The sequence below is a fragment of the Macaca thibetana genome, chromosome 16 (assembly GCF_024542745.1).
Source record: "Macaca thibetana thibetana isolate TM-01 chromosome 16, ASM2454274v1, whole genome shotgun sequence".
In the NCBI taxonomy this organism is placed as follows: Eukaryota; Metazoa; Chordata; class Mammalia; order Primates; family Cercopithecidae; genus Macaca; species Macaca thibetana.
In genome coordinates this window covers 31,471,046-31,497,397 of record NC_065593.1, presented here as the reverse complement: position 1 = coordinate 31,497,397, position 26,352 = coordinate 31,471,046, and the positions used below count along the sequence as shown (strand labels likewise).

The 26,352-nt window shown below is 42.2% G+C and overlaps 1 long non-coding RNA gene and 1 other non-coding gene across 5 annotated transcripts in view; one reads left to right on the top strand and one right to left on the bottom strand.

The window, feature by feature from the left end:
- LOC126939321 (uncharacterized) overlaps positions 1-18,958 on the bottom strand; it is a 40,826-nt gene extending 21,868 nt beyond the window's left edge. The window contains exons 1-4 of one of the 4 annotated variants that reach the window (XR_007720349.1): positions 18,833-18,958; positions 18,483-18,557; positions 13,009-13,077; positions 12,310-12,696 (exon numbers count right to left, since the gene is read on the bottom strand). This is a non-coding gene — a long non-coding RNA (uncharacterized LOC126939321). Of the gene's footprint in view, positions 1-8,529; positions 9,329-12,309; positions 12,697-13,008; positions 13,078-18,482; positions 18,558-18,832 lie in introns of those variants that run through there. The other 3 variants (XR_007720348.1, XR_007720347.1, XR_007720346.1) reach the window with 3 other exon arrangements.
- On the top strand, positions 4,636-4,742 carry LOC126939979 (U6 spliceosomal RNA). Its single transcript, XR_007720513.1, has one exon. It is a non-coding gene; the product is annotated as a U6 spliceosomal RNA (small nuclear RNA).
- Positions 18,959-26,352: the final 7,394 nt, after the last annotated feature.

The following is a 26,352-nucleotide window of genomic DNA, read 5'->3' as shown; positions in this document are numbered from 1 at the left end:
AAAAGAAACAAATCAGTGATTTCATCTTTTCCTTAAGAAACTGGAAGAGCAAAAGAAAGATCGAGCAGAAGTCAATGAAACAGAAAGAGAAAAATAGGGCACACTCAATGAAATCAAAAGTTAGACTTACACTTCTGGGAGGATGGAACGGACATACTTTTCCCTATTCCTCCCAGTAAGTACAAATTTAAAAAGTGAATATTATAAATGAAACGAATATTCTCTGAAAAGTGGAGAGAAGGCAAATTAGTTCAGGATCACAAGACACAAGGCACAGTATAGCAGTAAATTCCCTGGGTATTCTTCTTGACTAATGTATCCTACTCCTGAAATGCAAGAAGTGAGTACATCAGGAACACCGATGGGCACAGACCAATACAATTCCCAACAGGGCCGGGCGCGGTGGCTCACGCCTATAATCCCAGCACTTCGGAAGGCCGAGGCGGGTGGATCACCTGAGGTCAGGAGTTGGAGGCCAGCCTGGCCAACATGGCAAAACCCCCTCTCCACTAAAAATAAAAGTTAGCCGGGCGTGTTGGCCGGCGCCTATAATCCCAGCTGCTCCGGAGGCTGAGGCACGAGAACCGCTTGAACTCGTGAGGCGGAGGTTGCAGTGAGCAGAGATCGCGCCGCTGCACTCCAGTCTGGGAGATAGAGAGAGACTGTCTCCAAAAAAAAAAAAAAAAAGCCCCAACAAAGGCCTTCTCTCTCCGGACCCAATTACCAGTAAAGTGGGATGTTCCCCAGAAAGAAAACTTTTGAAGAAGAACTGCTCTAATCCAGCATAACACCACAGAAAACCTAGCCCCACCCACACCAGCAATGATCACATGGGAACCTAGATATCCACCCTCCTGAGCCTGTCATGAAAACAACCCTAGATTCCCACCAGGTGGTGTCACAGCAAATTAAGCAGGGCACTGGAACTTTCATTCCAAATGGCTAGTTAATGAGCATCCCCTCCCCACCCTGTCAGTGGAGAAACGTGGGGAAGCCTGGCCTTCACTACTATCTGCCAGTAATAGGGCATCCCTCCCTGTTCCCACTGGAGCGGTAGCAGAGAAGACCTAGGAGAGAGTCAGAACTTTCACCAGTAACAAATGAGGCCACATCCACCAGGGAGATCAGGTGGGAGCCACAACTCCCACCTCTGCAAAGAACTGAAAGGGAGGCCAGCCACGGTGGCTCACGCCTGTAATCCCAGCACTTTGGGAGGCCGCGGCGGGAGGATCACGAGGTCAGGAGATGGAGACCATCCTGGCTAACACAGTGAAACCCCATTTCTACGAAAAATACAAAAAAATTAGCTGGGCGTGGCGGCGGGCGCCTGTAGTCCCAGCTACGCCAGAAGCTGAGGCAGGAGAAAGGCGTGAACCCAGGAGGCGGAGCCTGCAGTGAGCCGAGATCGCGCCACTGCACTCCAGGCTGGGTGACAGAGCGAGACTCCGTCTCAAAAAAAATTTAAAAAAAAAAAGGGAACTAAAAGGGAATTTACTTCAAATATCAACATAGACAAGGTAGAGAACCTGAACTTCATCCCCAACCTGGCTTAACAAGGTGGCACCAACACTCTGCTCCTGTTAGATCAGTGTAAGAGAACACTAGTTAAAACAGTTGTTTAAGCCGCATAGTCTCATGAGAACACAAAAATGCGCAGGTTTCAATCAAAAGTTATTTGTGATACCAAAAAGATACCAAGAATTGGGAAGATTTCAAACTGAATGGAAAAAGGCAATAAACAAATGCAAACATTGATATATCTTGTATCTAATATCTCTCAGATACATCAGGATTAACTGAAACCAACCTTTTTTTTGTTTATTCGTGGTTGTTTTTTGTTTTTTGAGATGGAGTCTCGCTCGCTCTGCTGTCCAAGCTGGAGTGCACTGGCATTATCTCAGCTCATCTCCCAAGTTCAAGCCATTCTCCTGTCTCAGCCTCCTGAGTAGCAGGGATTACAGGTGCTGCCATCATGTCTGGCTAATTTTTGTGTTTTTAGTAGAGGCGGGGTTTTGCCATGTTGGCCAGGCTGGCTTCAAACCCTGACCCCAGGTGACTAACCCATCTTGGCCTCCCAAAAAAAATGTTTCGGCCGGACACGGTGGCTCATGCCTGTAATCCCATCACTTTGGGAGGCTGAGGTGGGTGAATTACCTCAGGTCAGGAGTTTGAGAACAGCCTAACTAACATGGACAGACACCGTCTCTACTAAAATTAGCTGGTGTGGTGGCGCATGCCTGTAATCCCAGCTACTTAGGAGGCTGAGGCAGGAGAATCCCTTGAACCTGGGAGGCGGAGGTTGCGGTAAGCCAAGATCGCGCCATTGCACTTCAGCCTGGGCAACGAGAGCAAAACTTTGTCTCAAAAAAAGAAGTAAAACAATTTCAGTGGAACAAATATCCAAACAATATCAACGAACTAAAATAAACAGATACAAAACACAATAAAGAAAAATGGTTTTGTCATAGTGAATTGGGGTAGAAAAAAAAATACAAGAAAAATGGAATTCCAAAAATGTTCAAGTAACCCAAAAGAAAGCAGGAAAAAGAACAATCAAAAAACAAAAACTTAAACGAGGCATGGTGGCTGAAGCCTGTAATTCTAGCACTTTGGGAGGCCATGGTGGGTGAATCATCTAAGGCCGGGAATTCAAGACCAGCCTGGCCAACGTGGTGAAACCCCATCTCTGCTAAAAATATAAAAATTAGCTGGGCGTGGTGGCACATGCCTGTAATCCCAGCTACTTGGGAGACTGAGGCACAAGAACTGCTTGAACCCGGGAGGCAGAGGTTGCAGTAGGCCAAGATTGAGCCACTACCCTCCAGCCTAGGCAAGAGTAACACTTTGTCCCCGCCCCCACCCCCCCAAAAAAAGGGACTCTGACAACATCTGTAACTATGTAAATGACCCAAATACCTAAATACAGCAAATAAAAGACAAAAACTGGCCAGGTGCAGTGGCTCATGACCATAATCCCAGCACTTGGGGAGGCCGAGGAGAGCAGATCATTTGAGGTTCGGTGTTCGAGACCAGCCTGGCCAACATGGTGCAAATCTGTCTCTACTAAAAATACAAAAAAAAAAAAAAAAAAAAAAAAAAAAATTTAGCCAGGCGTGGTGGTAGGCACCTGTAATAGCTACTCTGGAGGCTGAGGCAGGAGAATCATTTGAACCCACTAGGTGGAGGTTGTAGTGAGCCAAGATCATACCACGGCACTCCACCCTGAGTCACAGAGCGACACTCTGTCTCAAAAAATAAAAGACAAAGATTGACAAACTGGATTTTAAAAACTAACCTAAAGCCAAGCGTGGTGGCTCACGCCTGTAATGCCAGCACTTTGGGAGGCCGTGACAGGAGGGTCTCTTGAGCCCAGGAGTTCAAGACCAGGCTGGGCAACATAACAAGACCTTGTTCCTACAAATAATAAAAAAATTAGTAAGGTGTGATGGTGCACATGTGTGGTCCCAATTACTTGGGAGGCTGAAGTGGGGGAATTGTTTGAGCCCAGGAGGTCCAGGCTGCAGTAAACCACGATTGTGCCACTGCAGTCCAGCCTGGGTGACAGAGCAAGACCATGTCTCAAAAAAAAAAAAAAAAAAAAAAAAAAAAGGCCAGGCGCAGTGGCTCACACCTGTAATCCCAGCACTTTGGGAGGCTGAGGAAAGCAGATCACGAGGTCAAGTGTTTGAGACCAGCTTGGTCAACATAGTGAAACCCCATCTCTATTAAAAATATAAAAAAAAAACAAGGCATGGTGGCGTACACCTGTAATCCCAGCTACTCAGGAGGCTGAGGCAGGAGAATCACTTCAACCCAGGAGGCAGAGGTTGCAGTGAACCAAGATGATGCCATTGCTCTCCAGCCCAGGTGACGGTGCAAGATTCCATCTCAAAAAAAAAAAATAATAAAGAAAAATAAATAAAACATAGCCTAACACTATTTTGTGTACAAGAAATTTACTTTGAATATAACAATCTAAGCAGGTTGAAAGCAAAGAAAAAATTTAAAACGTATATGATGCAAACATTAATTAAAGAAATGCTAGATGACAATATCAGAAACAGTATACTTCAGAGCAAACAAAAAGTACTAGAGACTAAGAAGGAAATTATTTATTGAGAGAAGGGTCAATCCACCAAAAGGACATAACATTCCTGAATGTGTATGCACCAAAAAACAGGACTACAAAATATGTGAAAGAAAACCTGATGGAACAGAATGGAGAAATGCATAAATCCACTAGAAAGACTTCAGTATTTCCCTGTAACAACTGTTAAAACTACACATATATTCACAGCAAGAATATTTAATTCAACCCCATGAACTAACTGCATCCATGGATATTAACAGAACATTGCACCCACCAAGAGTAGAATACTTTTTTTTTTCAGACAGTCTCACTCTGTTGCTCAGGCTGGAGTACAGTGGTGCGATCTCAGCTCACTGCAACCTCTGCTTCCTGGGTTCAAGCAATTCTCCCGCCTCAACCTCCCAAGTAGCTGAGACTACAGGCATGTGCCACCATGCCCGGCTAATGTTTGTATTTTTTTAAGTAGAGATGGGGAGACTCCGTATCAAAAAAAGAAAAAGAAAATAGCCAAAAGTGATGAACAGCAGATATATAAAGGTATTAGTTTGCTTGTCGCAGCAGCACATATACCAAAATTGAATCAATACAGAGAAGATTAGCATGTTCCCTGCACAGTGATGACATGCAAATTCTTAAAGTGTTCTGTATTTTTTTTTTTAAAGATACCAAATAAGCACCTGAAAAGATGGTCAATATCATTAGCCACTAAGTAAATACATATTAAAAACACAATGAGGCATGTGTAGTGGCCTGTAATCCCAGCACTTTAGGAGACCAGTCTGGAGCATGGCTTGAGCTCAGAAGTTCAAAATCGGCCTGAGCAACATAGCAAGACCCCATCTCCTCAGAAACCTATTTTAAAAACACTGGCTGGGTATAGTGGCACACACCCATAGTCCCAGCTACTCAGAGGGTTAAGGTGGTAATGAGCCATGATCACAACATTGCCCTTCAAAGCCTAGGTAACAGAGCAAGACCCTGTCTCAAAAATAATAATAATAATACACACAGTGAGATCACTACCCACCTATCAAAATTACTAAATAAAGACCTATGTTCACATGAAAACCTGTGTAATTTTTTTTTTTTTTTTTTTTTTTTTTTTTTTTTTTTTTTTTTTGAGACGGAGTCTCGCTCTGTCGCCCAGGCTGGAGTGCAGTGGCGCGATCTCGGCTCACTGCAAGCTCCGCCTCCCGGGCTCTCGCCATTCTCCTGGCTCAACCTCCAGAGTAGCCGGGACTACAGGCGCCCACAACCGCGCCCGGCTAATTTTTTGTATTTTTAGTAGAGACGGGGTTTCACTGTGGTCTCGATCTCCTGACCTTGTGATCCACCCGCCTCGGCCTCCCAAAGTGCTGGGATTACAGGCGTGAGCCACCGCGCCTGGCTGTAACAGTTTTATTCACAATAACCTACAAGTGGAAATAACTGAGATTATCTTTCAGCAAATAAGTAATTAAACAAAATGCAGTATAACTGTAACAAACATTAAGCAACAACCTGGAGGAATCTCCGAGGAATTAAACCTAGTGTAAAAAACTCAATCCCAGAAAGTTACATATTGTTTTGTTTTGGTTTTAGACCGAGTCTCACTCTGTCACCCAGGGTGCAGTGCAGAGGCACAATCTCAGCTCACTGCAACCTCTGCCTCTTGGATTCAAGCAATTCTCATGTCTCAGCCTCCCAAGCAGCTGGGATGTCAGGTGAGCGCCACCACAGCTGGCTAATTTTTGTATTTTCAGTAGAGACAGGGTTTCACCATGTTGGCCAGGCTGGTTTCGAACTCCTGACCTCAAGTGACCCACCCACCTCAGCCTCCCAATATGCTGGGATTACAGGCCTAAGCCACGCACCTGGCCTCTGGAAAATTACAACTTCTATTATCCCGTGTATATAACATCCTTGAGATAACAAAATTACCAAAATGAAGAATACATTAGTGGTTATGACTAAGTCTGGCAGCAGGAGGAAAGCAGGCGTGGCTATAAAAGCACAACAGGAAGGGAGAGGATTCTGGGAAGATGGTGCAATAGGAAGCACCAGGAACCTGAGGTCGGGTGTTCAAGACCAGCCTGACCAACATGGAGAAACCCCGTCTCTACCAAAAATACCAAATTAGCTGGGTGTGGTGGCGCATGCCTGTAATCTCAGCTACTCGGGAGCCTGAGGAAGGAGAATCACTTGAACCCAGGAGGCAGAGGTTGCAGTGAGCCAAAATCAGGCTACTACACTCCAACCTGAGCAACAAGAGTGAAACTCCACCTCAAAATAAATAAATAAATAAATAAATAAAAAACAGTGTTGTATTGGCAGAAACACAGAGCACTGAAAGAGAACAGAGAGTTCAGAAATAAACTCTCGCTTATATGGTGAAGTGATTTTCAAAAAAGTGTCAGGATCATTCAGTGGGAAAGAGTCTTTTCAACAAATAATGCTGGGAAAACTGGATTATCTACATGCAAAAGAATGTAGGTGGACACTTACCTTACACCACACACAAAAATTGATTCAAAATGCATCAAAGATCTAAACATAAGAGCTACAACTGGGCCAGACATGGTGGGTCACACCTGTAATCCCAGCACTTTCGGAGGTCGAGGTGGGTGGATCACGAGGTCAGGTCATCAAGACCATCCTGGCTAACACAGTGAAACCCCGTCTCTACTAAAACTACAAAAAAAACTAGCTGGGCGTGGTGGCGGGCGCCTGTAGTACCAGCTACTCAGGAGGCTGAGGCAGGAGAATGGCATGAACCCGGGAGGCAGAGCTTGCAGTAAGCTGAGATCGCACCACTGCACTCCAGCCTGGGTGACAGAGGGAGACTCCGTCTCAAAAAAATAATAATAAAAAAATAAAAATAAAAATAAAAATGTCAACAAAGTTGCTCAACTATAACAGAAAAAGTAAGCTTACACGAGAATGTAGAGCTCATAGTTTCTACTTAGTGTTCGTTAGATAAATGCTTTAAATGGACTGAAAATCCTGAAACACTGCTTGAATCATAAAGAATCTATTAAATATTATGGAAGCATTTTCTAGCTTGTTTCTGAAACCTCTGGAAACAACCTCCTCATGTATCAATACAAGCTAACCTGCTTTACAGAAATAAAAAGGAAATTATGACTGGGCGCGGTGGCTCATGTCTAAAATCCTATCACTTTGGGAGGTCGAGGCTGGCAGATCATGAGGTCAGGAGTTCGAAGCCAGCCTGGCCAGTATGGTGAAACCCCCTCTCTACTAAAAATACAAAAATTAGGCAGGCATAGTGGCGCACACCTGTAATCCCAGCTCCTTGGGAGGCTGAGGCAGGAAAATAACTTGAACCTCAGAGGCGGAGATTACAGTGCGCCAAGATCGCACCACTGCACTCAGCCTGGGACCGAGCGAGACTCTGTCTCAAAAAAAAAAAAAAAAAAAAAAAAAGAAAAAGAAAAAAACAAAAAACAAAACTATACATTTTATTACATGTATACATTTGTCTTTCATATACTTGTAACTCAGAAAATCATGCTTTCAGAAATTGAAATCCAATAATATTAGCAATCATAGCATCCGTGAAACTGAAGAGAATAAACCGGCCAGATGCTGTCTCTTACACCCTAGAACCCAGGTCTGGTCAAGGCTTCTCTTGGTTGTATGAACTCACCTCATGCACCTGTCATAAGGCTCAAAAGAGATATGGTAAACAAAAGCGTCTTGTAAACTGTATAAGCCTGTAGATATGTGGTTCTTCTTAATCCAGGCACTTTAACGACTGACAGCTGCCCCCCAGAATCTCTTTTCTCAATTCTTAAAATAAATAACTTATATTTCCAAGTCCGGTTCAAAAGTGATATTCTTAGAAGCCTCCGCATCCCACCTGTCCATCAGGCGGAACGAATCCGTCTCCACTCTAGTATTATACTCTCATAACTCTTGGCCCTTCACCAGTTCATTCAAGGGTATAAAGAGCAATTAAAATATGTCAGGCATCATGCTATGCACTGGAGAAAAAAATCTTAAATGTGTAAAGCTTACAAAGTTTTTCACACACATTATCTCACTTCATACTTTAAAAAATATCCCATAGGATCATAATGGTTTGTTTACAATTTCTCTCACCAGAATGAATTCCCAGGGGATAGAGACTAAGTGTGATTCACCTTTGACTCCCCAGAGTCTAGTGCAGTGTCTGGCACCCAGAAGGCACCCAATTAGTGTTTGATAAATAAATGAAAAAGGAGTAACAGACACTTGTTCGATTACTAAAATATCCATCAGGGTTAACACTGAAATAATCTGTCCACAAAGTTTCCACAGGGGAAAGGGGAAAAATACATTATATTACACAAACACATCTGGGGAGTGAAAATTCCTCCCTTCGGCAGAGCATCTCCAACTCAAGTTTCACTGTGTAACAAAGGCACGTAGCAACTGAAGATGGATTTGACTTCACTATGGGACTAACAAGCTCTAAGTGAAGAACAATGAGTTCTGCATAAAAGCTCCTATGTAGATCATTCTGCTTGATAAACCTGGACATTATTACACAAATATTTAAAAAAAACTTAAACTAAAGGGCTTCTGCACAGCCAAAAAACTATCATCAGAGTGAACAGGCAACCAATAGAATGGGAGAAAATGTTCACAATCTTTCCATCTGACAAACGTCTAATATCCAGAATCCTCAAAGAATTTAAACAAATTTACAAGAAAGAAAAACCCAACAAAAAGAGGGTGAAAGAGATGAACAGACACTTCTCAAAAGAAGATATTTATGCGGTCAACAAACACATGAAAAAAAGCTCATCATCACTGCTCATTAGAGAAATGCAAATCAAAACCACAATGAGATACCATCTCATGCCAGTTAGAATGGGGATCATTAATAAGTCAGGAAACAACAGATGCTGGAAAGGATGTAGAGATACAGGCACGCTTTTACACCATTGGTGGGAGTGTAAATGAGTTCAATCATTGTGGAAGACAGTGTGGCGATTCCTCACAGTGACCACTTTAAATCTTATTTTACATGTAATAAAACCATTTTCTCTTTACATGAATCAAATAAAGTCTCCTAAAGCAAACACTTAGGCCTCTATTTATTTCCCACTTTTGGCACAAAATTGGATTTTCATTGTAACTGTGGTGTGCTAAGTGCATGGTTAAGCCAGTGTCAGCGTCATCTTCCTGTAAATTACAGATGCCGTCTGTGAGCAGGTCTCCTGCGGACTCATGGATGTTGTATTTTGAAATCTGCTTTAGAGGATATTTTAAGACTTTTAGAACCAGAAATACCATTTGACCCAGCAGTCCCATTACTAGGTATATGCCCAAAGAATTGTAAATCATTCTACTATAAGGACACATGTACACATGTGTTTATTGCAGCACTATTTACAATACTAAAACTTGGAACCAACCCAAATGTCCATGAAGGATAGACTGGATAAAGAAAACATGGCACATGTACCCCATGGAATACTAGGCAGCCGTAAAAGGGAATGAGTTCATCTCATTTTCAGGGACATGGATGAAACTGGAAACCATCATCTCGGCAAACTAACACAGGAACAGAAAACCAAACACCGCATGTTCTCACTCATGAGTGGGAGTTGAACAATGAGAACACATGGACACAGGGAGGGAACATCACACACCAGGGCCTGTCAGGGGACGGCGGGCAAGGGGAGGGATAGCATTCGGACAAATACTTAATGCATGCGGGGCTTAAAACCTAGATGGCAGGTTGATAGGTGCAGCAAACCACCATGGCACATGTATACCTGTGTAACAAACCTGCATGTTCTGCACATGTATCCCAGAATTTAAACTATAATTTTTAAAAATTTTAAAAATAAAAAAAATAAAATAAAGTCTTGTTTCAGGATAATTTTAATTTGCGTTGCCACCTATTTCAACATGGCAGACAATTGTACCATCTGAACCAAATGGAGCCTTGACATGAAATCTGAAAATACCCCATGAACGGAGTGATAGATATAAAGTGAAATAATCCAATGCTACCAGTTCTCATAAGCTCAAAATGCAATTCTCTACTCTACCAAAATCCCTGGTATAGGTGAGAGATACACTTCAAGATCTTTGCATATTCCAAAGTTTACGGCTATCACTATGACACAGAACTTCTTCTGTAAACTTCCCACGTTTCCACCGAAGAGCACTGTGTCTGGGGCTACTTTACTGTCACTAACTGCACAATGGTGTTTTCTCCTTGGTGTAATATTTCAAAACAAGACAGACAATATATATGTGTGTATATGAATCATTCATGCTAGTTACCACATAAATAACAACAAGCAGCAAATATGAAGATAAAAGTAACGTTGAAGTATAAATGCTGCTGTCCAGATGGGTGAGGCTTACTCATCCGCCAAGCGATGTCCTCGGCCCAATACAGCGAGTTTTAATAGACAGGGACAGGTGACATTCGTCTATCTAGTCCTACATGCCATTTTGGCATTGAAGGTTTCCACAGGGCTGGAGTCACTTAGCTCTAGGTGCACAATTCTAATGTATGAGTATACTTTTCTATTCTAAATCCACAGTGGGCAAAATAGCTCAGTGTAATTTTAGAATTCGTCTACTACATACCAAGCACTGGAATAGGTAAACATTTTACATACATCCTCTCTAATCTTTGCAACATTCCCCAAAGTAAGGGTTATTTTACCCACTTAAAAGTCACTGGATGCCGGGCGCGGTGGCTCAAGCCTGTCTGTAATCCCAGCACTTTGGGAGGCTGAGGCGGGCGGATCGCGAGGTCAGGAGATCAAGATCACCCTGGCTAACACGGTGAAACCCTGTCTCTACTAAAAATACAAAAATGAATTAGCCAGGCATGATGGCGGGCGCCTGTAGTCCCAGCTACTCGGGAGGCTGAGGCAGGAGAATGGCTTGAACCCGAGGGGTGGAGCTTGCAGGGAGCCGAGATCGCGCCGCTGCACTCCAGCCCGGATGGCAGAGGGAGACTCCATCTCAAAAAGTAAAAACAAAATAAATAAAACTAACTGGAAAGTCAGAGGATTTAAGTCCACTGCCCCCAAAATCTACAGCCCACACCGGGATATGAACCCAAATCTCTCTGGCTTCAAAACCCTGCCCTAATCATTTCACTATATCACCAATCCAAGGAAAAAGTTAAGGTATGTTAGTCAGATAAAAGTGGCAAATTAGACCGAGGGCGGTGGCTCACGCCTGTAATCCCAGCACTTAGGAAGGCCGAGGCGGGCAGATCACGAGGTCAGGAGATGGAGACCATCCTAGCTAACATGGTGAAGCCCCAACTCTACTAAAAAAAAACAAAAAATTAGTCAGCGTGGTGACACATGCCTATAGTCCCAGCTACTCAGGAGGCTGAGTCAGGAGAATCACTTGAACCCGAGAGGCAGAGGTTGCAGTGAGCCGAGATCATGCCACTGCACTCCAGCCTGGGTGACACAGCGAGACTCCATCTCAAAAAAAAAAAAAAAAAAAAAAAAAAAAAAAAAGGGGGGGCAAATTAATGGGAGGAAAATATTAAAAGTTAACCCTACAAACCAAGAAATCTATTTATGATTATGTTTTTTGTAGGAGACAGACCTTTGCTATATTGTTCAGGCTAGTCTCAAAGTCCTGACCTCAAGCAATCCTCCCGACTCGGCCTCCTGAGTAGTGGGGATTACAGGGATTACAGGCATGAGCCAATGCCCCCAGCAAGAAGTCTATATGTTCTTATCACGCATGTGACTAAACAAAATTATACGTAAGAAACTGACAAATCGTGGTAATATTTTAAATATTATGACTACACTAAAACCCTGCCAGAGGTATTTTTACAATGTCAAGGCTTTTTTTTTTTTTTTTTTTTTTTAGACAGAGTCTCCCTCTGTTGCCCAGGCTGGAGTGCAGTGGTGTGAGATCTTCACTCACTGCAACCTCTGACTCCCGGGTTCAAGCGATTCTCCTGCCTCAGCCTCCCAAGTAGCTGGGATTGCAGGCACGTGCCACCACACCCGGCTAATTTTTGTATTTTTAATAGAGATGGGGTTTCACTGTGTTGGTCAGGCTGGTCTCGAACTCCTGACCTCGTGATCTGCCCACCTCGGCATCCCCAAGTGCTGAGATTACAGGCGTGAGCCACCGCACCCGTCCAAAATGTCAAGGATTTTTACGCTGATGTGCTTAATGTGCCCAATCTGTAATTCTAGTTGTGATCAATGACATGCCCATAAATCAGAGGGTACTTCTATGAAACAATCACAGCCCGCAAGTATGGATAAAACGCCTCAGCTTTACCTCTTAGATGGTTCTAGACAGTTTCAGAATTCGTGCCTCTTTCTTCAACTCTCTCATTAATTTTATTACTCTTGGCAGTAAAATATTCTTACCAATTGCTTTCCCTATGAAATTGTGAATGAAAATTCCCGTTTCTCTTTGCTAGGTCTTGTTAGCTGCCATCTCTGGGAAGGAGAGAGTGTTTTCATAGACAGGCATATCAAGGACAAATAATGGAGCGGAAATACAAGGGTGAATAGCAAATAAACTGCATCTTATGAAGTAATTCCAACTAATTTCTGCCTGGTGCACTGTGTTTAAAAGGATTCCTAGGCCACATCTGGAGGGACCTGGGAAAAAACACAAAAGAGAAGTAAGGAAGGTAAGTGGAGAACCAGTAAAGTGTTGTGCTACAGTAGCCTAGGGTTTCAGGAAAGGAGATTATAATATCAAGTCAGGCAGAGCAGCAGAGAAACAGCACGAAGAAAAATGATGGTGAGACTTGGCATGCAGGAGATCACTCATGTGCTTATTGACAAGTTCAGTAGTGTTGTGAGGGAAGAAGTCAAGGGGCTAAAGCGGAAGTGAGTGCTGACACAGAGACAGCAGGTGTAAACCAGAGACGGAGCCAGCGTACCGGATGGCTGAAGTCAAATACTTACGTAGCAAATGGGGATAGAGACAAGCGTCCGATGGATGTACTGGCCTTCTCAGGACAAATATTCCATCCCCTAAAAACCATAGGAAAGGGGTGAAGGATACTCCTATAGGTCAATTTATGGAAGAGAGCAAAACCTTAACATTCTCAATGAAGTAGGAGCTAAGAACCTCAGTATCAGGTGAAGAGACAGGAAGGTCAAGAGGGGGAAGGAGACTGGGTAAAGATGTTGAAGAGAATGAGAGAACTAAACAGGGTTGGGCAAGGAAAAGGCATCAGGCAAAGCTGAGTACTTAGATGAGTTTGAAAAGATTTAGTAGTTACTTTAAAACAGGGTTCATCTGTATGACTAGTTGCTTTTTCTTTAGCCCTCAGATACAGAAGTAGAACAACAGACTGGATTGGGCTGGCATTTTACCAGGGTACAGCAGGAAGACGGGCACAGGAAAGGCCCAATGTTGGGAGGATTTCAGTTAATCTCCTGTGAGATCCAGGCGGGCTAGGGTAGCAGGGTAGGTTATAAGAAGAAAAATACAGACAAACTTGTGAGACTGCAGAGGCCTGGAAGGAGAAAATGTGTTGGGTGACAGTGTGATGCAGAAGATTTCTGAGGTGATACACCTGTAGATGAGAAGGTGGAGGTCCCAGCTCGGGTAAAGGGTGGCTGATCTACAGCTGGTGATGACCACTGGCATTAAAGGAATCCAGAAGAGACGAGGCTTTTTCTGTTTGTGTAAGTTATCTCCTTATTCTAGTTTCTCTTCACCCCTGAAAAACTCTGAAAGTTGTCAACTTAAGGTAAATTCAGAAGACCTATTTTATTCAAAATGATAAAATGCTTCTAGAGAAAAAGCATATTATGTCTGGTCAGATAATGCATGTATGACTTGGGACAAATCATAGCATTTCAGTGTTTGAGGTAATCTAGTCTGTCCTCTTTATTCCTTAACTCTCCATCTGTACAGACAGAAACAATATAATCAGCCACATATCTTGTATAAAATAAATATGAAGAGAGAAACAGTTATAAAGGCAGAAGTTCTTGGGGTGAGGAGAAGAACTTTAAAATTAACTAGCTACGGCCGGGCGCGGTGGCTCAAGCCTGTAATCCCAGCACTTTGGGAGGCCGAGACGGGCGGATCACGAGGTCAGAAGATCAAGACCATCCTGGCTAACATGGTGAAACCCTGTCTCTACTAAAAAATACAAAAAACTAGCCGGGCGAGGTGGCCGGCGCCTGTAGTTCCAGCTACTCGGGAGGCTGAGACAGGAGAATGGCATGAACCCGGGAGGCGGAGCTTGCAGTGAGCTGAGATCCGGCCACTGCACTCCAGCCTGGGTGACAGAGCGAGACTCCGTCTCAAAAAAAAAAAAAAAAAAATTAACTAGCTACTTCTTCAAGAAGAAAAATATCAGGGAGTACTGGAAGACAACAATTGTAGAAAGGAAGAGAAATTAACCGAAACAGCAACCAAAAACTTTCTAAAAATGTATCAACAGGCCCGTGAAAAACAAATAGCTGCAAGCTTGACACTAATTCACCTGTAATCCCAGCACTTTGGGAGGCCGAGGCGGGCGGATCACAAGGTCAGGAGATCGAGACCATGGTTAAACTCCGTCTCTACTAAAAATAGAAAAAATTAGCCGGGCGCAGTGGCGGGCGCCTGTAGTCCCAGCTACTTGGGAGGCTGAGGCAGGAGAATGGCGTGAACCCGGGAGGCGGAGCTTGCAGTGAGCCGAGATTGCGCCACTGCACTCCAGCCTGGGCGACAGAGCGAGACTCCGTCTCAAAAAAAAATAAAAATAAAAATAAAAATAAATAAATAAATAAAATAAAATAAATAAAATGTATCAACAGGCCCGTGAAAAACAAATAGCTGCAAGCTTGACACTAATTCAAAGTCAGTATTTTCTTCTGACTGAGACTCAGGGAAAGCAAGCCAAAAATGAAAGTTATCTTATTCACCTTGTAGGAAAAGTAATTTCTGTCTTCCATAACACAACCTGCTAAAACCTACAAACATCCATTTTCAGATAAAAAGAGTATTAAGGAGAACTGGTAAAAACAATTCATTACAAAGTTAATTATCTCTCTCTCTCTCTCTCTTTGTCTCTCTCTCTCTCTCTCTCTCTCTCTCTCTGTGTGTGTGTGTGTGTGTGTGTGTGTGTGTGTTAAAGTCTGGCATTCATTTACAATAATTGATCTACTCTTTTTCCAAGCAAAAATATGTACTTTTGGAACAAGTAAAAATTTACATTATCATGAAAGAAGATTTATGAAGAAGCATAAGCTTAAACATAATTCTTGCCATAAACAGTCTGATCCTACTGCAAAATATCAAACTTGGAAATTTGGCAATATTATAGAAAAAACTGCGAATGAGTGTGTTTTTTGATCCTGCAATTCTAATTTAGGAACTTATCAAAATAATGATGGATACACACAAAGGCTTTACTGTGTATAATAATAAAAACAGAAAATAATACAAAAGGCCAGCATTAGGGAAGTGGTTACATAATTTATAGTTTCTCTGTATTATGCAATATATGCACCATATATATGTGTATACGTGTGTATATATATATATATATGCGTATATATATACACATTTATGTTTTTTGAGACGGAGTCTCGCTCTGTCACCCAGGCTGGAGTGCAGTGGCCGGATCTCAGCTCACTGTCACCCAGGCTGGAGTGCAGTGGCCGGATCTCAGCTCCGCCTCCCAGGTTTACCCCATTGTCCTGCCTCAGCCTTCCCAGTAGCTGGGACTACAGGCACCCGCCACCTCGCCCGGCTAGTTTTTTGTATTTTTTAGTAGAGATGGGATTTCACCGTGTTAGCCAGGATGGTCTCGATCTCCTGACCTCGTGATCTGCCCATCTCGGCCTCCCAAAGTGCTGGGATTACAGGTGTCAGCCACCGCGCCCGGCCGATCTGGATTTCTTGACTTCATGATCTTCCCCCTTGGCCTCCCAAAGTGCTGGGATTACAGGCATGAGCCACCGTGCCCGGCCACACCATATGTTTAAAAACAACAACAACAAAAATCAGATTACCTGGGAAAAGGCTTGCAATCTACTGAAGAGTAAAAGATGTTAGAGAATTTGTAGTAATGTGTGATTTAAATTTTTCTTTTTGTGTTGTTGAACTATCTATGCTTTTTAAAATGAGCACTACGACAAAAGCACATTTAGAGCTTTTGTTATTTCAAAAAAATCTTCCCACTTCTTCCTCAAAGCACTTAGCAAATGAAATACAGTAACATTGAAAAACTAGTTTTTCACATTACTTTGTAACCATATTTTACTAATAATTTTAATATTATCTTGCCACCTAGCAAGTATTTTTAATTTCAAAAAAATTGACTACAAAAAGTATTTGGAGGCTGGGCTGGTGGCTCACGCCTGTAATCCCATCACTTTGGGATGCTGAGGTGGGTGGATCACAAGGTCAGCAGTTTAAGACCAGCCTTGATAATATGGTGAAACCCCATCTCTACCAAAAATACAAAAATTAGCTGGGTATGGTGGCAGGCGCCTGTAGTCCCAGCTACTCGGGAAGCTGAGGCAGGAGAATTGCTTGAACCTGGGAGGCGGAGGTTGCAGTGAGCCTATATCGCACCACTGCACTCCAACCTGGGCAACAGAGCAAGACTGTCTCCAGAAAAAAAAAAAAAAAAAAAAAAAAAAAAAAAAATATTTGGAAGCTCGTGTACTCAATATTGAGAGCAATGACTAAGCCCTGGTTTTCACAATCAACAACTCCTCTAATTCATCAGACGCTCTCATTCCATTCAGTTTCATCCTATCTCAGTTTCTCTCTGTATAGATTTGGCACACACAAACTTCTTCACAAGAATGTTGAAAGAAATGTATATAAAATATATAATATATGTAAAGTGTATATATTGGAAGTATATATATATTGAAGCTCTCATTCCATTCAGTTTCATCCTATCTCAGTTTCTCACTGTATAGGTTTGGCACACACAAACTTCTTCACAAGAATGTTGAAAGAAATGTATATAAAGTATATAATATATATAAAGAATATTGTATGTAAAATTGTCTGAGACTTTATACTTTGATCTAAGATGGAAAAATACCTTTTGATTTCTGTCTTCTCAGCATGTTTATAGCCTAAACAAATTATTAAAGATGTGTATACTTGAATTGCTTCATTCTCCTGTAAAATGAATGATATTCAACTCCTCAAGGATTTACTTTGAATAATTAAAGCAAAGGCAAAACTTTCTGCAAAATTCATACATAAGTTTTAATATGGGATGTGTTCTGAAGTCATGAAATAAATAATATTTGTGTGTATAATAACTGGTAGACGCTTCTCAGCATCGAATCATTCTTGTCAAAGTCAACTACTGCATTTCTAACTGCGTCTTTTGAAGCAATAAATATAGAGATACTGATGCAACCTAATCTGTATTTTGTGCTACTAGAATATTCTATCCTCTAAATTACTGTGTTCCCCAAGAATAGATTAATATAATTTTGGATGCAACGCAAAATTCTTTTCACAGTGGTCTTTGTCAAATACAAAGAGAACTACCAAAGCTAGGAATACCACAAACTAAACATGCTCTAGAAGAGACTGGCCCCATGTTCGAACCAATAATGTCCAACAGATTCAGAAAACTAGTTTCAACGCTAGGAGCACCCAGGCTTCTAAAAAGCTCTGGATCCTTGTGTGTTTTGATTTCAACAGCTTATATTTAAAGTGGTGACTTTTAAAGAAAAGTAAATTGAAAGGTATGTTAAGCCCGTAAGACATGACTAATTTATGACATTCAGTAGCAAATATCAACATAATTCCTAACACTTAACTCTCACGGATACAAGCTGCTCAAGTGCTTATAGGCTAAGTCCACAGAGATAAGTCATTTTCTGATCCTTAGTTTCTACAACAAAACACAAAGTCAAGAGCAAAGAAACCTGTACATTTCAGAGAAAAGTAGAAAAACAAAGAAACAGACTATGGTGGCTTATTTTTAAAACTATATCTACTTCATCCAAGTATTTAAGTACTTTCTTCTGAAATCTTGAAAAATAAAACCTTTTTAGAATTTGATATATGACCTAATGTCTCTTTATATGGCTTCTTCATATATAAGTGGTAACAGGCCATTCAAACATAAGTCATTATCAGCATGATTTTTTAACTAATAACCTGTAGTATTGGACAAAAGCTTTAGAGCAAGACTTGCTAAGGAAAAGAGCACATTAAGGCAATAAAAAACACTGTTAAGGTAACAATTAAGTGATTAGCACAGGATCTTTTCTCATTATGGTCGGAAGAGTTGCAATTCCTTTTCTATGGAAAAGAGTCATTAGGAGAATAGAATGAATTAGCATGGATAAAGCACTTACTATAATAAACATCATAAAATGTTTGTTACATAAGTCAATGAATCAATAAACACAGAAAATGGCATCATGCACGTACATTCAATAATACCTACTTTTGAAGGTGGTCATGTTCTTTCAAAAATAGCTCAGTTCGTCTGTTGTTTACTCCAGACCCACTTTTATATGACCTGGGACAAAAGAGAACATTTATAAACATTTTTGGCAGAGGATACAAAATCTGAGGAACTGAGTGACCCCAGTGATCTTGAAAGTAGATGCATGGAGTCTCTTCATAGTTTTGAATGAACAACAAAAGTGCGTCATCCTTTCCCTTTCACCCCCAAAAATGATATCTAGTATAAACAGATAAGTATTAATGCCTCTCTATTTTAGGCCTAACAGTTTACTATGTTTTTCACGAAAATAACTCAACATTCAGAAACAAACAAACAAAATATCTTACTTTTACTTTCCTTTCCTTCTCTGCTATCTTCATTTTCTCCAAGCGGAAGTAAACCGTAGCACTGATTTAGTATGTAGCATATGGGGAGGGAAAGCCGTTGAAATGGAATGTTTTCCATAACAGTAATACGTGTGGTCCACCAACGGAAACTTAAGGAAGCCAACAATTTTTTTTTTTTTTTGAGACAGGGTCTCTTTGTCACTTAGGCTAGAGTGCAGTGGCACAGTCTCAGCTCACTGCAGCCTTCTCAACCTCCCAGGTTCATGTGATCCTCCTGCCTCAGGCCCGCAAGTAGCTGGGAGTACAGGAGCACGCCACCATGCCCAGCTAATTTTTGTATTTTTGGTAGACATGGGGTTTCGCCATGTTCCCCAGTCTGGTCTCGAACTCCTGAGATCAAGCAATCTGCTCGCCTCGGCCTCCCAGAGTACTAGGATTACAGGTGTGAACCACCATGCCTGGCTCCAAATTTTTAAAATTCAAGTTAACTGTACGAATACTACAGTAAGACCAAAGAGAGTCATGCTGTTAAAATGGAAATACTGGCTGAGACGCAGGGCTACTGTGCAAAACACAGGAGAAAACACAACCGAGGAAGGCAGAATGATATAACCAAGAACACACTGGACTCGGGAGACTGATGACTTGGATTTAAATCTATACTCCATCCTTTCATAGGGGCTTCACCTTAGACAAGTGTGTCAATGTCTACATTTGTAAAATGAGACTGATTATTTCTATCTTAACCGAAAGATCATTATGGAGCCAAAAAAAAAAATACATGAAAAAATACTGTGTAAGTTACTATACACACCCACCCACCCCCACACACACACACACACACACACACACAATGTCAGGTATCATTACTATATCACATCTCACTAATCATATTCTGCCTTGGATTATACTAACTTGAGTACCTGCCTTACTTTCCTCCAGCACCTGGATTATAAACTCCTGCAGGGCCACGTTGGTCTTTACATTTCTACCTGCTACTGTGACTAACAGAGTTGGTCCTCAGGAGCTAGTTGAAGGAATGGATGAATATATCTTTTCTGCCCATTTTTCAAAAACCAAGTGATTACAATGGGTTGCATTCTAGTGATTCCCACACATTGTGTGTGAGGGGTGCTCGGTGTCTGTACATTAAAGGCATCCCGTACACAGGTTCCAGTGTATTCCTCAAAATGTGTATGTAAATACACTGAACGGAAATTAAACAAAAGGCTTACAAGTCCTGAAGGACTAGAAATCTGACAACTGTCTTACTGTTGAAACTGTCACAACAAAATAAAGGATCTCTAGGAAAGTGTTTCTGAGAGTACACATAATGTACAGTTGATAATCGTGTATATCACAGTTTATGAAACTTATCACATAATCTCTCACCAGTGACACGATGACAGGTATCATTCGATGGCTCCAGATTGGAAAGTCTTCAGCTTCAATGAGATGCCCACGGGACTTAACACTGTCAGTCGTGTTCAGTTGTGAAAAAATTTCCCAAATTGTGTATCAAATGCTAGAATAGATCATTAAAGGAGAGGCGAAATGACTTCACCTTAAAAAATATTTAAAATGATAGATTGAGATCAGCATAAAAACATTGGGAGTCCTTAAATAATGTAACATTAAGGCTATGAGTTTGTATGTATTATTGTTGTAATACATACAAATGTAATATACAATTGTTGGGACAAGGGAGGGGGCAGAGATAGTGGATAAACAGGAAGACAAACATGGAGAACTTCAGTAACTGATAATGCTATAATTTTAAAAATTTTATTTTCTTTAGCACATCTGCAGAGGATCATAAAAATAATGTTGTAATTCTTAGGGTGGGTGGTAAGAGATCAAAATACCGTGAAGATACCATCTAAGCTGCACTTTGAATTAAGACAGGAAAGTCAAGGTTGGCAGCAGCCAATGGTAAAATAAGAGGAAGCATGAGATAAAAACGGAAAAGTAGATTAGGATGACGCTGTAGCAGCAATGCTCAAAGACAGTGAAATGGGAATTGGAAACTGTGAAATCGCCACCATGGTTCTGCCACTCAATTTGCAATTAACCATGAACATATCCTAAAGCCAAATTTGAATGAATATTCTACAAAATAATATAAAAGGCAACTTACTCAATATCTTTTCATACTGATCCATGAGATTCTGCCTTTCCCGTATTGCCATAAAGTTTGCTTGGGTTTTATGGAATCCACGTGTATAATCCTGTACTAAATCAACATCTAGTTTCAACATAAGCTAATTATTGGATTTTCATCTGACTGAACCAGTTACGTATTGTCTTTACACTGTAAATTTCTGTCAAGGAAAGTGCTATTTAAGAAATCAAATTAACCAAAGGTAAAAATAACTTTATAATTACTTTTCTGAAAACTGACCAACTTCTTCCAAATGAAAATAATTCAGTGTTAGGGAAACAGAGCCATTACATCACTATCCTTTGTACCTCCTAGTACTTTGTCTTATGAGGCAGAATTAGGAAGAAAAAATTCCCAAATAAAATAACTTCAAATAGCCTAGGAGAAAACTTGAGAGGCTCTTTCTACTTAATAGTGCACCTAATAGAGCTTATTTTCCAATTTCATCATTTTGGACTCTCCCCAAAAATTTGATTCCTAAACTAATCAAAAAAGAGCAAGAGAATTGTAAAGAACAAAATAATCTTTAAACATTTTCCTTTATTTTTGTACCATTGTATTTTTAAAAGATATTAAGGATATTAATTACTTTTTAAATATGCAGAGATGGCCGGATGCAGTGGCCCAGGCCTATAATCCCAGCACTTTGGGAGGCCGAGGTGCGTGGTCACTTGAGGTCAGGAGTTCAAGACCAGCCTGGCCAACATGGTGAAACCCCATCTCTACTGAAAATACAAAACTTAGCCGGGCATGTCAGTGGCTGTAATCCTGTGCCTCAGCCTCTTGAGTGACTGAGATTACAGGCGTGTGCCACCATGCCCAATTAATTTGTTTTGCAATTTTAGTAGAGACAGAGTTTCACCATGTTGGCCAAGCTGTTCTCAAGCTCTTGACCTCAGGTGATCCACCCGCCTTGGCCTCTTAAACTGCTGGGTTTACAGGTGTGAGCCACTGCGCACAGCTGAACCCACTTTCTGACTATGGCCACTGCATTGAGGGGGATATACTGGCGGTGTCATTATCACTGGGTAAACTAAGGCCAGGGAGCCAAGCCTATGGACTGGGACTGTTTCCACAGCTGCTTTCACGTAAGCTTTGGTGTCCTGCCCTCTCAGCAGGAAGGACAGAGATGGCTATTGCCATCTCTGAGATAAAGTTGACTTCACTTCAGAAAGTAGAGTACTTGATGTTTCACTTCTGGTTCCTAATTCTGGGTCTACAGGGAGACACCCCCTCTGTTCTACTTCATGTATCACAGTTCCTGAAACGCTACTAGTTAGAGGTCCTTTGGGCAAACAAGTGACCTTTTCTGCAAATCCTTCTTATCTAACAAGACCCAGCTTAAATGTCACCTCCAAAACTTTCCTCAACCTCCACCCCAGGAGAGTAACATTCTCTTGGTACTTATCTTGTCATAGGACTTATCAGACTCTATTGTAATTAATTATTGTGATGATTTTACATTTCTCTCCTGTATCTTGATGGCTAGCATGGGGTCTTACTGATCTTTCGTCCTCAGCGCTCAATCATGGGCACTTATTGTCCTCAATAATGTGTGTTTTGGGAGGATGAGGAGAATTCAGAGAGCCGTTGTAATTAGGAAGACACTCACATGGCTTTCCATACAGATAGGCATTATTATTGCCATGTTACAGTTGAGGAGACTAAGCCACGGAGAGTTTTAGTAGCCCGAAATAATAGTTAAATGCAGAACCACAATCAAACTCCAAAGACAGTGGTCTAAACTAGTCCACATGACTGTCAGGCTACATCCAAATTCTGAGAAAATAATTTGGACTCATCTCTGGGTACAGATAAATGAGCTTTCGAGGTCAGAGAATTCTGCTTTATTGAGCGTGGCACTCATCATCACGATTTCATTAGCGTAGAGTAACTGCTTTGAGCAAAGCAACTCACTCTAGAGGCTTCTGAGTGCTCAATCAGATTAAAAATAGGTGCCATCCACCCAAAACTGTTACTTTGGATTTCAGTGAGTTGAGGAACAGCATGTGGCCTTTATTGCTGGCTGTTTGCTAAAGCCGTTTCGAGCTTGTGAAAAGAAGCCTGATCCAAGTATAGCACAGTGGCTGAGAGTGAGGACCCCGGAGTGTGACAGGTCTGGTTTGCATCTGGCTCCACTACTTGCTAGCTGTGTGACCTTGGGAAAATTAACTTCCCTTTCTGAGCCTCACTTCTCTTTTCTGTAAAGTGGGGAGTATAATTCCTACTTCAATGTTGGACAGACCAAATTACAATATATATACACGTACATACTCCTGGCACAGAGCCCTCAACACTGGCAGCTACTATTCTTGTGGATTTCTGTGAAAGGGGATGCGTGTCTTTCTATTCCCTAGAGCGGGGCACCTACAGACAGCTCATGCAAACTGTATCATTTCATTAAGGAAATATCTCAAGATAAAGAAAACTCAGAACCTGTCCCTATTTTATTCTGCTGGATATTGTAAACTGAACCATGAAGAGACTCCAAGGCTGAAGCTAGTATTACTGCCACTTCCATAGCTCTATGTGGGCTCATGATTCCCGTATGGAGATCAGGAAGCTTCGTATGTGACCAATTCTGACTCAAGAGTCATTAGCCAGGGGAGGGGCAATAAAATCACTCTCTTAAATAAGTTCCTCACAAGGTGACAAAGAGCATCACGATTGTCTAGAGCGGACAGTCGACACCCAAAGGGCTCCTGCTCCCAGTGAGAGCCTTTACAACATAAGAGGGTCATTATCAGCAATGGCTTGTGAGTACCCAGCTCTTCCAAATATCACCTCCGCTGCTCCCCATGCTCCAAAACTAGAGCATGAGACCAAGGCCTGGGTTGCTGGGAGGGGCCTGCAGGAGACAGCTGGACCCCACAATAAGCATGCGTCCTTCCACCTACACCTCTTCAGCTTGTACCAGACCTAGAGAGTGTAGCGAGTCAGCCTAAGAATCTGAGCTCACGACCAGATCACCTGGACTCAGATCCTGACTCCAACTTAGCAGCTTCGTGACCGAGGACACGTTATTTAACCCCAGCATCATGTTGCTAGGGGAAGTTTCCTCTGATGACAACACAGATGGGCAGAGATGGGCTGAGATTTACATCTTCCCTCCCAGCATGTGCGTCCTGGCTCATGACACAGGTATTTGGAAGCTTAAGTCCCAATAGGAAGCTGACCTTTCTGGATTCTATAGACATGTGTTTAGCATTAAGTATTTTCAAACAAGCTTTCTAAGCCAAGGGAAACAGCTTCTTCCGCCTAATAATAAAGACAACTAAAGATGGTGGCCACATTGAATGACAGAGAAATGGGACAGGGAGAAAGGAACTGGCATATACTGGACACGTCTCTATGCCAGATTTTATCCCCCTCCCCCACATCTCCTATCTCCACCCCCTTTAAAGATCAAAAACATTATCAGAGGTTGTCTTCATTTCACACATGAAGAGACAATAGTTTGCCCAGGTTTACACAACTTAGTTCCCCAATTCTTTCGATTTCAAATCCCAACTTCTCTCCTTCACATGACACTGTTTATTACTTTTCCTTACACACTGCCGTTTACCTGATTTTAGATGCAAATATTAATATTACAGGGCTCGGATGGACGCGGTGGCTCACGCCTGTAATCCTAGCACTTTGGGAGCCCGAGGCGGGTGGATCACAAGGTCAGGAGATCGAGACCATCGTAGCTAACACAGTGAAACCCTGTCTCTATTAAAAAATACAAAAAATTAACCAGGCGTGGTGGTGGGCGCCTGTAGTCTTAGCTACTCGGGAGGCTGAGGCAGGAGAATGGCGTGAACCTGGGAGGCGGCGCTTTCAGCGAGCCTAGATCCTGCCATTGCACTCCAGCCTGGGCGACAGAGCGAGACTCCATATCAAAAAAAAAAAAAAAAAAAAAAAAAAAAAATTGTACAGGGCTCAGGTCTTGGCCTAGGAACAAGGACTGGCATCCTGTTTTCTTCTTCTCCCAATCTTCACAGAACTATCTAGAATTCCTCATTCAATCACAGTATCTGAAATGTTAACAAGTAGAGACTTCCGAGGTTAAAAAGCCTCCTGGCGGCCGGGCGCGGGGGCTCAAGCCTGTAATCCCAGCACTTTGGGAGGCCGAGGCGGGCGGATCACAAGGTCACGAGATCGAGACCACAGTGAAACCCCGTCTCTACTAAAAATACAAAAAATTAGCCGGGCGCGGTGGCGGGCGCCTGTAGTCCCAGCTACTCAGGAGGCTGAGGCAGGAGAATGGCGGGAACCCGGGAGGCGGAGCTTGCAGTGAGCCGAGATCGCGCCACTGCACTCCAGCCTGGGCAACAGCGTGAGACTCCGTCTCAAAAAAAAAAAAAAAAAAAAAAAAAGCCTCCTGGCATGTTCAGATGTAGGGAGAATCCCGTATTTGATAATAATAACATTTTACCTCCTCTTTCCAACTTGAAAAAAACTTAAGTCTTCTTGTATTATAGGTTCTCAGAAACGTTGATCCATCTTTTATATCGAAGTTTTTATTTCTCCTTTTGCAAAAGCTGCTCCAAATACCAGCTGTGCTGCTCCGCAGGCTCTGAATGTTCAGAAGAACATTCTCGTTACGAGGATGACTCCATGGATTGCTTGACCGCTAAGTTTGATAAACAACTGGTCAGTCTTTTTCACTTTAGCCACAGCTGGGGAGGCAAGCCTCTATATGAGTGGCAGAGGCTGGCTGGCTGTTTAGCAGACTCATTTCTTCTTTCTGAGGACACAGTAGCTTACATTTCCTAGCTTTCTTTGCCGTTGGTTTGCTACGGCCATGCAATTGAGTTCTAGCTAATGGAATATAAGCAGAAGTGATGCACCCCACTTCCAGGGTGAGCCCCCGAACTCCCCTGCTGCCCATGCACAGCCTTCCACTCTCTCCTTCCTATTGCTGGCATGAAGCACATAAGCAAGCTGTCTTGGAAGCCACGCGTTGAAGCTGGTGAAGACTACAAGATGGAAGGAGCCTGGTCCCGGAATCACCACTTGGAGGAAAGCTGCTTGCTGTTCACATACACCAGTTTTGGATTTCACACAGAGAGGCATAACCAGTAAAGAATAACCAGTTAAACCAGTAAGACTTGGATTTCTGACCCCCTAGCTGACTGACAGATCAGCTGACCCCCTTCTGATCCTCTAGCTGACTGACAGATTCATGGGAATGATTGTTATTTCAAGTCACTGAGCTCTGGGACAATTGACTGTTGTTGCAGCAACTGATTAAGACATTGCAAATTCTCATTAGTTGCATCACTTTGACAAGTCAGTCTAACCTCTTTCTTCTACCAACACCACCACGACCACCACTGCCGCCGCCCTCCACTGTACTCCTAAAGACAGTGGC